The sequence below is a fragment of the Rhinolophus sinicus genome, linkage group LG03 (genome assembly GCF_036562045.2).
Source record: "Rhinolophus sinicus isolate RSC01 linkage group LG03, ASM3656204v1, whole genome shotgun sequence".
NCBI lineage: Eukaryota > Metazoa > Chordata > Mammalia > Chiroptera > Rhinolophidae > Rhinolophus > Rhinolophus sinicus.
This window is the reverse complement of record NC_133753.1, coordinates 196,010,140-196,023,528: the sequence shown is the minus strand read 5'-3', so window position 1 is coordinate 196,023,528 and position 13,389 is coordinate 196,010,140. Positions and strand designations below refer to the sequence as shown.

The 13,389-nt window shown below is 45.5% G+C and overlaps 1 long non-coding RNA gene across 1 annotated transcript; it reads left to right on the top strand.

Moving 5' to 3' along the window:
• The first annotated feature begins 8,340 nt into the window (after positions 1 to 8,340).
• LOC141570442 (uncharacterized) lies at positions 8,341 to 12,144 on the top strand. The gene is made up of 3 exons (XR_012494445.1): positions 8,341 to 8,800; positions 10,237 to 10,424; positions 11,517 to 12,144. It is a non-coding gene; the product is annotated as an uncharacterized LOC141570442 (long non-coding RNA).
• Positions 12,145 to 13,389: the final 1,245 nt, after the last annotated feature.

Below are 13,389 nucleotides of genomic sequence, written 5' to 3'. Positions count from 1 at the left end.
AGGGAGCCTGTTCATGCTTAGAAATCCAATACCAAGCATGGAGTTTGCCACAGGCCACTAAATAAACAATTAGTTGTGGACAATTAGGATAAATCTTGAGAAATGGGCAGGCCAGTTATGAAGGTAAAAACATTGCAAATCTCTTCATGTGTAGTGAGAAACAGTTTATTGACACGGAGAATTTTTTCTGAGGGTTTATTTTTTGCCAGTGTGAAAGAGATGAGTGCTAAATACCAGTTCCGGTGGTGTCCTGGTCCTTCCTCAAGTAATTGGTGAGTTGAATTTTGTGTGTTTTTCCTGTTTTCAAGGATAAAAATATTAAGCCTCTAGCTACTCACGTATTAAGTTGGTAAAATCAAAGAGATAGTTATTTACTTGGGATAAAAAGAAGAAAAGGTCAAGTTTTCCACATGTTTCACTGAGTTATTATTTCATCATACATTTTGAAAGCTTTTCTTTTCAAATTAACTTAGAGGGAATCCTCCTATTTGGACAAAAAAAAATTGCATTTGGTGAGGATCTGATGGTCTTCAATGTACCTTTTCCAAATGCTAGGCTGAAAGTCCCACATACAGAAAAATTCACAATTAAATGTTCATAACCTTGTAGGGAAAATCAGGAGGATGGTGGGGTCCTGAGCAGATGAACTTTTGAAAGACTTTCTAAATATATTTCTTATTGTTGAGATAAAACAATACACAACCGTCACCAAATAGAGATATTACTCAAGACATCACATGTAGCTAATGAATAACAATTACTGTGCATTTATCTCTCCTTCATAAGCATTTTCACACTTGTTCTGCCTGGTATACAGAAATTCTTAGCTTGATCCTTTATCAATAATATACTCGGTGGGAAACATTTCTTTCTGTGTCTTTCTCCCATCCTAGTGTTTAGTGCTTCTCAGAATTGATCTGTCAGAGCTGATGACGCTCCGTCTTGCTCCTGTGCATTTCATTGTTGAAGTTTCAAATCTGAGAACTTAGAACATGTTCAAAAGGCGGAGAAATGGGGCAGAGTGATGTCTCCAATTCCAGTGTGGAAGCCACTGGTGATGGGCCCTCAGGTGAGGGATACCTCAGCTTGCAGGCCCTGGAACATGACTTTGTTGCCCCATTAAGACGGCCCATTCCTTTGGGGTCAACTCTTAAAAGGCAAGCCACTGAGACTGATGTAAAAACCCAGACCACTGGTGATTCACTGTACAAATGAACAATCTCCTTGTTATCTACAATGACGTTCTCCCGTTTGCAGAACCAGCACATCTTTGCCCTGTGGGTAGACCCACGCAGGGAAGCAAATCGGATGGCTCATTAGTGAGCAAGCTTACAGCACCTGCAACCAGAAGAACAGGAAAACGCCCCAGTCCAATGGCAGGAGGCTCAAGCTTGAAGCACCATCGCTACAAAGGGGACAGTGTTGCCAGTGGGAGTGTGATGGTTTGAGGCCCCCTCCAGAGGCTCCCTCTCACCTGGACAGAGGGTGCTTGAGTGCGTCAGGGTGGGTGTCAGCACCCACCTTCATTGGTGGATCACTGGGCTATCCCAATACCCCTAAAGCTGCCAGGGCTGGAGGTCACTGCTATGGCTACACTTTGGGCAGAATGTTTGCTCCCGTTTTTCACCTTTAACTCACTGATATCACCGACAGTTTCACCTCAGAGGACTTGTCATCTCTGCCTCTTGTCTGCCATTATTTCATCTGATCTCTAGCTTTGCAGCACTTCGCACCAGCACTGTTATTGCAGCCTGGTAGCTGGTCTTCTAGTCCTCTAAAGTCGTCCAACCAACAGCTGCTATCTTTAGACAAGTGAGTGTATTAAACCATGTTTTACCCAGTTAAAGGGCCATTAACACTTCCATCTTTTATGTACTGAATGTAACCCAGGCACAGGTGCCAATGCTTACCTGGGGGCTTGATGCCCTTACATACGGCTGAACTCAAACACCCCGTGTTCACTGTTTTAATATTTACATTGAACAATACAGAATGCCACAGATACACTTCAGTCACTCAATGACTGAAATATCTTAGTGGCTCAGTAATGTGGGCTGAGGAAAGATGGCCGATAAACGTGGGGTCGTCCTCAAGCATACCTGAGGGCCAGGACCACAGCCATTTAGGACCACATCAAATTCTGTGACTGTTGCCTTCAGTCTTTCTTGAAGTAGATTCCTTACCGGGTGTCTGATGCAAACTTAACTGATTCAAAGGTTGGAGACAGCTCCAGAGATGAGTAAACAGGACTCAAATAGCTTTATAACAGATGGAGAGACCTCATTGGGGGGTGGGGGGTTGGCCTCCTGTGTACGTCTATCATAACTTTCACCTGTAAAACACCCTTTGTGTCTTGGGGAGGCGTTGGTCTAGTTTCCCTCAATATCAACAACTCAGGGTAACATCGTATCTCTAGAAACAGATTTGGAAATATTTAGATAAAATTGCTGTTGCTACTTCCTTAATCTTCATTAAATGTTTGATGGAATTTTGGGTACTATATTAGACACTGTAATATTTTCATATAAAGATTTTAAATTCAATGTCTGATTTTTATGAGAATATTAAGATTTAATGTTTTTTTTTCATAATTTGGTAAATTGTGTTTTTCTGGAAACATGTCCAATTCATCTACATTTTTTTCTATGTTGGTTTTGTGTTTCATTATTTCTACTCTGGTTTATTAGTTTCTTTCTTCAATTTACTTAGATTTAACTTATTTATTTTTCTAACTACTTGACAAGGATGCTGTAAAAGAGAAAATTGTACCAGACCAGGTGAGCAAACAGAAGTTGATTTTATTCCAATACTGTTTCCAGCAATCAGGGTAGAAACAAAGATGAAATCTGGAAACTCAACTCTGTTGACACAGAGGGTGGAAGAGTCTATTTGTGCCAGGTCGGGGCATCAGTACCGTGGACTCCATGACCCCATCCTCCACCCCACAGCAGGTCTTGGATTCTAATTTTTGTCCCCCTGGACCCACAAGGATGAGGCCAGCGCTGTTTAGTTTTCCAGTCTTTCAGCTATGCACAACCAGCAGATGTTCCTAGAGGGGAAAAGCCCCAAATGCTGGGATCACCTGTCTGGTTTTCTTCCCTCTCGTCTTACCCCTTAAGACTCTAATAATGCTTGCCCCACAGCAGCATTGTACAGCTCCAGTGTCTTCCAGAAAAATATGTTTTCCAGCTTTCTTAGCTGTTCCTAATGAGAGTATCTAGTCTGTTATTATTAAGACAAAGGTTTTACTGCAGTTTGTATATTAACCACTAATTGATCGCAGTGATTTGCTTATTAATAGATGTAAGTGTCTAAGTGAAGATTTCACTTTCACCGATGGGGGCTCATTATCACATTTGTAACCTTTTCCTTCCCAAACGCCCTCTCCACGTTTCCTCTTGAAACACAGCTTTGACATTGAAACACTATTTTGTTGTGTTTGTAGCCTGGGCATCTATTGTGCTTCTGTTGCTTACGTGCCATCCTTCCTTTCCCCCTACCTCAGGGTGGCACGTTAGCACTGCCATGGATGTGTGCAGAGGGGAAGAGCGTGGCCACCCGCACCACTGTCCCTATTGGATGGGCTTTGAAAACTAGGCTCCTAAACTCGTCATGCACCTCTCTGCACAAGCATATTCTCATTTATTTTACCACTGAATTTACATCTCAGAGACTCACATATAGGTGACAGAGGAGGCTGGATTCCGGGGGCTCTAATTTAGTTGCTGACAGATGTTTAATTCAATATGGCTTTACATGAATTCATAACGAGTAGTGGGGATAATTCCCAACTGCTTCTTTGCTAATCATCTGTCAACAACACGGAAGGTTGAAGGCAGCACACTAATGTACTCAGTCTGCTGCTAAATTTTCAGACCTGCGTAGACACTGCGCCATTAATTGTGATTCCCTGGAGGTCTCCCATCTTCCCAGCAGTGACCTGTAGTCGTATGCCCAGGCTCAAGACCGTGGGCGCCCTGTGGTCAGAGCACCTGCCCCAAAGAGAGGGGGCTGCTCTTGGGGTGTCTACCTTTGTGACAGGCTGGAGTGCATTCATATTTCTGCCTAATCTGGGGTTTGGGCAGGTCTATGAACCTTCTGTTCATGTTCATGTTCTCTCTCTCTCTCTCTCTCTCTCTCTCTCTCTCTCTCTCTCTCTCTCTCTCTCTCTCTCTCATGCTTTTCTTTAATGCCTGCTTCCATCCTGACATCACCCCTTTGACTGTTCATTCTTTCTTCGGGTCTTATGGAGATGCTTTCCACTTAACCTTCTGAAGTGAAGCTCCTGCGAGCTGCCATAGGTCCCTATATTTTCCACCATTGCTTACTTGGTTTGTTCGTAGCTGTAGTGGAAGGTTTGAGAGGACAGCCATATGTGCCTTCGATATTTAATTCCCAGCAGTTGTTTGGGTCCCTGACACAACACAGACACCGTACACAGTTTGAATGGCTAAACCAGTGACTCCCTGGATGGGTGGGGTGACTTGCAGTTGTTGGATAGAAAATTCCCTCCGCAGAATAAGAGGAGGGGGATACCGTTTGCTGGGCTCCTCACCATGAGCAAGGGGGTGGCTCGCTGTGTGGGGCCCAAGTCGCTCAGCCCCGGCTGCACCGTCCCCACATTCTCACACTTTCTCCTCATGCTCCCACCCTAAGCACCTATTCAAATAACACACCTGAATTGACGACTCAGCAGGCAATCAGTTTACTTTCTTCAGTCTAAATGATTGTTCTGAACGACTCTTTTTGCTTATTTGTTCCTCATGATTCTTTTAACTTTGGAACTCATGAGGGTTTAACTCTGCTGACTTACACGGCAACCAAGTGGTTACACAAACTATGAGCTCTTGATAGAAAACGTACTTGAAGTATGAAAGAGAAGGAAGCAACACTCGGCACCATTTTTCTGGAAATATGAAAGCCCTACTTTTGTGTGAGTGTTTTAAACCATTCAGTGGACCTCTGTTGCCAGTGACAACAGCCACCTCAGAGCAGCCTGTGTTTGTCATCTTGGCACCTGCTGTACCTCTCTCTGCATATACTTTGTCCTCAACCATTTAGACCACATCACGCTCCCTGAGATCCAGACCTCTCGCACCTCCCTGCCTTGTGCATCTTTTCCTCGTGTTTGGAACCAACTCCCTTCTCCAGTTCACCTGAAAATGACTGGCCAACCCTTAAGATTCACTCCAGTGGGACCTCAGAAGCCAAGGATATGCTCTCTATATGAGACTGTGCCTTATGAAATGGAGGCAATTCCACCATTTTGGCCTCCATAACGGCAATTGTATTTGGTTCAACTTGTTACCTGGCTCTATTGACATATCCCGTTGAATTGGAATGAGTTGTTCATACATTCAACTCTTCAGCTGCCTGGAACAGAAGTGAGACACATGGGCACTGTGTTTTCAAATAATACATATATATATATATATATATATATATATATATATATATATACACACATATATATATACATACAAATATATATACATACAAATATATATACAAATAATACATATATATATATATATATATATATATATATATATATATATATATATATATCTCCTAGGTCCCTCATCTTTTTCTTTTCTAACTCCTCTGATTCTTCTTTCTTGTTTTTCCTTCACAGAAGCCTGAGGCAGCATTGGATGCTGGAAGGACTGGAAGAGGCCCGTATAGGGTTGGGACAGTACTGAAATGTGTTCTCACTTTTAAACCCCAGGTAAAGGCTGTCACTCATGTGCAGCCTCCTGAAGTCATCTCACAGCTTTTCAAACTCAAGGAAGTGGCTTTTGATGGCTGGGTGGTGACAAAGCTATGACTGTTCCTTCTTTTGTTGCGCCCTGAGTTATCAGAAGCATAAATTCTGTTAAACAGTCCTAAAGTTCCTTATTCTATCCAGTCTCTTTATCATTTAGGGTAGTTACTGATTCCACCTGAAAGTTGGGGAGGTGACCTTGAAACCCCTGCCACCTCATGTATCTTCTTCCATTTTGAAAAAGAATGCAAGGTCTTTGGGACTATCCTACGCTAGGGAATCTCTTTTAGTTTCCTTTGGGATTCTTCACTTTGATGTTTGGCAGTGGGAAATAGTGCATAGTTTCCATGAGAGCTTTCCAACTGAGAAATAAACAGGGTTTCAGAGTAAAAGGCACTATTTTTTTTTCTTTTGTTGTCTTGGTATGCACACATCAGTAACTTATTTGTGCCTGAATTGTGATTTTTTTTTAATCAAACAAAGATGCCAAGTGTGCGTGGCATGAGGGAGGGTGGTGAGCTGACCTTCATTAGGATGTGTGTCTGTACATTGTCTGCATTTGACATCTCACACCTGGTCACTTTATTGTTTTAACAGGGATCAGATGAAGAAACAGCTTGCAGAGTTTACATAATCTGCCAGAGACTGGAGCATCACTAGTTGTCAGGTCAGGAGGCACCAGCAAGCCTCTGTAAGTGCCTTCTTCCCGCCGTGCCCTTCCCGGTGAGGACCCCCTGGGCACTGATCCAGGCAGGTCACAGACGAGCACAGCCCATGCCCAGCCCTGGGGACACGCCTCAGGAGCAACAGGAGAAGGGCCACTGTAAGTTACTGGGACTGAGTGTTTACTTTCCTTTTTTGGTCCTATTTCCTTTTTTCCTTCTTCATTTTCCCCTTTTCGTCTCTTTTGTTTCTTCCTTCCTTTTGTTTGTGTTGTTTCTTGTGTTACTTCTGTTTTTGTTTTCCTTTCCTTCCTTCTTCTTGTCTTTTCTTCTGTCTTTTACTCCTTCATATGCACTGTGTTCAATGGCAGAGGGGCAGCTGGACAGCGGCGCTGAGTCTTGGGGGTTGACGCTGGAAATGAAGCTCTCGATTTGCAACGGACGTTAGTCCAGTGTAGGGTTGACTTGGTCCCACTGGAGTGAATCTTACGTCTTGGCCAGTCATTTTCAGGTGAACTGGAGAAGGGAGTAGGTTCCAAACACGAGGAAAAGACACACAAGGCAGGGAGGTGAGAGAGGTCTGGATCTCAGGGAGCGTGATGTGGTCTAAATGGTTGAGGACAAAGTATATGCAGAGAGAGGTGCAGCAGGTGCCAAGATGACAAACACAGGCTGCTCTGACGTGGCCGTTGTCACTGGCAACAGAGGTCCACTGAATGGCTTAAAATACTCACACAAAAGTAAGGCTTTCAGATTTCCAGAAAAATGGTGACAAGTGTTGGTATTATTAGTATTTAAGCTTTTCTGTGTTTAGCCTGAATTTTGCTGCTCCTCAATGGGAGGTGTCTTCAGTTGACTCAATTTGCATATTTAAGATATTGTAATTGCTGTCTTTTCATTTATTCAACCAATAGATGCTAACGGCTGTGTGCCAGGTACCATTCTAGACTCTGGGAACCCCTGTGAATTAAACAGCCGAGGCCTTCCTGTTGAAGAAACAGGAGGCTATACCTATGTGTTCTACGTGATTATGGATGTCCCTTCTCTCCCCACTCACTAATCCTAGAGCTGGCTAGGGTGGGAATTCTGAGGGCTTGAAAAGACAAGGTCTTAAAGCAGAGTTGAAGGCTGAAGGTTGTCATCTGAACAAAGCAACCTCCCTGCTTTCTTGTGTCCCTCCCTCCCTTCCAGACTCCCTTCTTTTCTTTCCTTTTTTCCTTCCTTCCATCCTTCCTTCCTCCCTCCCTCCCTCCCTCCCTTCCTTCCTTCCTCCCTTCCTTCCTTTTTCCCCCCCAGAAACCTACCCAGGATGTGGGCCTCCATCTCAAGACTTGCCTACCCTGTGAGAATTTCCAGCAGGCCTTGGGAGAGAAACAAATCGCTTGTTCTCTCACAGGTCCTCTTATCCGTCTGTTCCTTTGTACCCTCCAAACACTGAGGAGCCCGTGGGGCCGCGGCTGTGCTGGTTGCAGGGAGGGCCTGGCCTGGTCCTGTGCCTGTGTCAGTAGTGGCAGGGGCAGAGCAGGGGCCACTCTCGGGCTGCTACCTGCTGGATGGATAGAGGGACAGGGAAGTAAGGAGGCCACGGAGGTGTGCCGGGGGCATTTCCCCCGAGCAGATCCAGTTTGGGAACCACTTCTCCCTGTCACCCCACTGTCCAGAGGGTGTGTCAAAGGCAGAGGCACACCCCCATATATCAGGGGGGCCCAAGAGTTTGATGGCATGATTTCCCACTGCTGACGTCGTCCTAGGGAAGGCGAGACTGCTTCATCCACAGTGTCAGGAACTGGGGAGGGTTCCTGGGTTCCTCCCTCCCACTCCCCAACGCCCATTGCCCTCTCAGTGTTGTCAACGACAGCAGTAATTGCAGAGCGGCTCTGACGAGGCACAAAACAGTTCGAAAGTGTACACACAGCTGCAGCGGCTGCCAGTGTGCACAGACCGGGCATTCTCACTGAAAACCTGATTTTGTTCTGCTCGGACCCCAGGGTCCAGCCGGCCAAGCCCCTCGGAAGCCAAGAAAGCGTCTCTAGTTTCTGCCAGCAGAGGGCGCGCGCGGCACTTTGGTTGCGGCTCCGGGCGGTGCGTGTCCGGGCACCTGGTGGTGGCATCTGCCAGCCGGTTAGCGTCAGAACTGCCTTTGCTCCTGCCACTCAGCGCTGTGCCCTGGGCGCGCTCCACAGTCCCCAGTCAGCCAGGGCACCTCTCCTTCGTGGAACCGCTAATTACCGTGCTGAGTGGAAGAACGGCTCCCCCTGACTGACGGTACAGGAGCGCCCACGCGGTGCCACGGTTCCCCGCTGCGGCCGGAGCCCTCGCACCTCCGTCGGCACTGAGTCCTGTCGGCGCCCTGGTGGAGGACGCGTCTCCAACGGTGCGCAGTCCTCTTCTGCTGGTCACCTCCCGCAGGGCGTTGGGAGCTCCTGGAAACCCAGAGGCCAAAGGGGTGCCGCGGTCAGGCCTGGTCACTACCCACCCGTCCCCCTCCTTATCCAGGTGGCTGCACTGCTTGCGCGGGGGCTCCTAGTAAATGGATCACACTGATGGATTGTGATTAACAACCCAAGCATTGTTTGGTCTCTATTCTTAGCAATAATTGTCCCACAAACTTGTGACACCAGAAACCTGCCTGGGTGTCAGTGTCAGTAACACGTAGGGGGCATTTGGGTTTCTCGTTCCCTAACGTAATGTGGCAATAACTGCACAGACAAGCCACCATTCTGAGCAGTTTTGTGCTTTTTTTTTGTTTTGTTTTGATTTTTCTTCTTATCTCTTTCTTTTCCCTTTTTTTTTCTTGCAACACAGACAACTCCTCAGTCTCATGACATTAGCTTTTAACTGTGATTCATGAAGTAATAAAGGAATCCTTTATTCAAGAAGCCACTTACCCTGCTAAAAATTCCTTCTTTATTAGCTTTCTCGTTATGAGCCCGTCACAGCCACCCATTTGTTAAGAGCCAGATGCCTTCTCTCTCCAGAGAGGGATGTGAGAGACATATAAATGGTATGGTAGCTGATTGGTGATTTGTCAGAAACTCATGAGGGAAGAAGTCCAGCTCCTCAGTTATCCTGGGGACTATTCCAAAGCCTGGAGTCTCAGAATATGCCCACAACTCGAAATGGAGTCCCCTTGTGGGATGCTGGTTACGGCCGATTGCCAGGAGAGGGTTTTGTGTGAAAGCACTTGAGTTTGTAATATCTCCAACAAATCATGATGGGCAAATCCCCCCAAATTGAATTCATCTGAGACCTTCCTCATAGGCAGGCTATTGCCCACGCCCACCTTCCAGGAAAATCATCACAGTGCGTGTTTTCCTCTAGACACTGAGCAAAGGACGTGTGGCCTCCTGAGATGACGTAAGAGGAACTGTGACAAGACACTGCTCAACACACGCCCACGTCTGTGCTCAGCCTGGCCCAGCTCCTCCTCTGTGTGTTTGCAGGATTTCTTTTATTTATCCCGCAATCTGCTTCCAGGTGCTCCCAACTCGCTTCATCCCATGAACCTGCGGATTAGCGAGAGGTGGGAGGGGCTGAATATGACATCACAAATGTGTGGGTAGAATGTGGCTGCTTTGTCATCGGAGCAGGAAGTGCCCTCCAGTTAGTCATGTTTCTCACCATACACACAGAAATAATGCATATTTGTTAGAAAGCTGTTTTCAGTGAGTCAGTCTCTCGCTCTCTCGTTCTCTCTCAGAATTTGGGGTATATTGTATTTTATTCTTTTCATTTCCAACTGAGCATAAGAAATGGAAATGAGACCTTTGTCTAATTTTTCTCTCTTATCACTGTTCCTACTCATGACAGATCCTGGGCTCTGTCACAAGACTAATGGAACCTTTAAAAGTTGCTTTTGGCTCCCCATTTGAAAAAGCTCTATATTTCATGGAGTGCCAACCAGGAGTCACCAGCCTAGTGTGGACAAGCACCTTCTCAGCAAGTGATAACCAGACATTTTTCCGTCTGGAGGCACTGGACCCCACGTCTGCCTGCAGGTGAGTGACACTGCTCCTGCCATTACAGATGTCAGTCTCCTCAATCAAGACATTGTGGGGAAGAGCCCTGTGCCATCGACGTGGCACTCCTCTGGCTCCACCAAAGTGCCAAAAGCTACAGCTCCCTCCTGACAGCCGATCTGAGAATAAAGAACTTCGATATATGATTTTCATATAAAACAATAACGGATCATTCATTTGCTCTCTATTGGCACCTAAATGAATGAACAAGAGTGGGACAACCAAGCAAATAGGTGTCTGCGGAACACGCAGGTCTATTTAGCCAGAGCCCGAAGAAAGGTTAGCAAATTATCTTTTTAAATTTCACTTCTTTTAAACTCTGGAATAATTGTGTGTCAGAAAATACGTGTTAATGTATAACGAATGCATGATAAACTGTGGGTGAATGCAGAAAATCATAGGTAAGAGTGGGAAATTAACTGAATATAAACTAGCTGAAGCAGAAGATATTGAAGGGGCTTTAGGGGCTGATGAGATAGAGCGAGTTTGGAAAAGCCTGAATGCCGCATAAAATCACAGCCATGTCATTTGGAAGGGAAAGCAGTACCTGACATACAAGTTAGGCTATTGCAGAAATCTATCACTTTCTCAGTTGAGATCCATGGGTGATTAATAGTATACTGTTCTATCACTTATAATCAGGATATTATTAGGAATGAATAGTAGGAACAAAGGATAAATAGTAGGAATAAGCAAAAACAGTTCTTTGCACTGGTGGCTGTGAATTTTCAAGAATGAGGAATATATGGCAGAACATAGAAGCTATTTGATCCCAGAGCTCCTTGTTGTCAGTGTCTTGTAGGATTTTGTTCCATGGGTAACACTTTGGAAAAGGCTGGATAGAACAATGCCAAGATCTGATCTAGGCCCTGAGGATTAGAAGGGAGAGAGAAGGGAGCATGAGGGAGCTGCTGCGGGAGTGGAACCAATAGGAAAATAGAACATTTCAGGAGATGGAAGGAGAGAATTCAGACACGGCCGACCTGGCCGGAGCAGGGGGGTGGGGGCTCCTGCCATGAAGCTGAGGGCGTCCTTCCATATTTCTTGACACCTGTCCCTTCTCATTCACAGCACTTCCTTCCTCTGGAAGCACCTGTGACACCCTCTGTGGAAGTTTCCTAAGGTCATACTGTGAATATGGGACTGACAAAGTGCCACCACATCCACCTGCCTGGGAAGAGCCTCCAGATGATGAAGGATGGGAGAGGATGGATAAATACACGGTTCCTCGTCCCACAGACCAGTCTGCACACACCCCAAAGCCCCAGGAAGATGGAGTCCCAGTTTCCCACGGTTGTAACCTGCTCAGGAAAGCTTTTCCCTTCCTCCTCTCATTCCCCGACTCTCATACTGGTGCTTCCTGGGGTCACCTCCCGGTGGGCCACTTTCACCCAAACCCTGGTCTCATGGTCTGCTCCTGGACAATCCAAACCAACACGGGTGCTTAACCGAAAACGAGAACTCACCATTTTCATCACAACTCCTGTGCACTACTTTATTCTTTTCTTTGTTACTGTTCTAATTTACCTCTGTATCTGCCCACCTGTATATCCATCTATCATCTATTAATCAATCATCTATCAAGCTGATCAATCTATCATCTATCTACCTATCTATGGAGCTACTTGTCAAGATACAGGATAAAAGTAAATACAGAAAATGTTAACCACAGTGATCAATGGCCACTGGGTTAAGGGAGAACTGGCTAAGTGTGTGTATGTAAATGTGTGTGTACATGCCTTCGTGCGTTGGTCAAGGGCTCTAACACAAATATATACTTTTTTTTTTTTTTTTTTTTATGTTGAAGGGGAACCCATAAATGTTTTTTTAAATGCTTACCTAAAATACTAAAGTTTTCATACTCAACTCCCACACTCTGTTGGCACACTCTAACTAGGTAAGAATGACAACCTAAATATATGTATTCTGTACCTCTTTCCTTTGAAATGTGATTTTCCTTAAAAGCAAAAGAAGGAAGACAGAAAGGAATGATACAGCACTTCGCTGCCTGGCTAATGCCATGTTGGTTACTAAGGAAGTGGTGAAGCCTGTTTCCTTAGCTCCCATGTGGGCTAGCTCCCCTTTCCTGCTGTTTGAAGGTATTTACTACAGGAACCAGTGCCTTCCTCGTTCTGCCGTCACTGTGAGATGACTCATCCTCGCCTACACAAATCTACCAAACAGCCTGTTTGCTTCCGAATCAGTGACATTTTAGTACCCAGTACTGTAGACATGTCCATAAAACACACACAGTCACCAGAATGTCCGAGATGGAGCTTGAGATCCCTTTGTCAGAAAGATCAGATTGGTTAATGGGAACTAGAAATTACATGTATGTGACAAATACTGTCAGTTTCCTACCTGGTTGGGACTGTGCGTGAGACAGAGTGGGGGCCCCAGTAAGATGCAGAGAATTTTAATAGTTCTCCAGTTTCCAATCCAGCATACCATACTGGATAACTCCAGAGAGGGCTAGAACCAAGTGAGTCATCTCCAGGTATTTTCCAGTGTGTGTGTAGGGGTGGGGGGGTGGGGGGGCAGGGACGTGTATTTCACAGGTGGGTTAAAAATCTCAGATCATCAGAGTAGGGCCAGGCATTAGCTGGTGCTCAACTAACATAACGCCTGACATACACTTAGTAACAGGAGAGAGGGGGGACAAGAAAAAAGCCCTGGAAGAGAGAGGTAACAAGAAAAGGCCTATCTGCTGTCATTTCCTCAGTGATGACAGCATGGAGACATCGGTTGGGGAGCCCAGTGGAGTGTGAGGTCAGGCAAGGGTCAGGAATGGCTTTGAACACGTTTTCTTAGGATGTGACTCTTGCTACTTTTAGAACTATGAACAGCAGTTTCATTCTCTTTGAAGAGAACTCAGCCACCCATCCCCACGACAACAGATTAATATGATAAACAGCCAGCTTTGATAACGCCTGGTCGATAATCC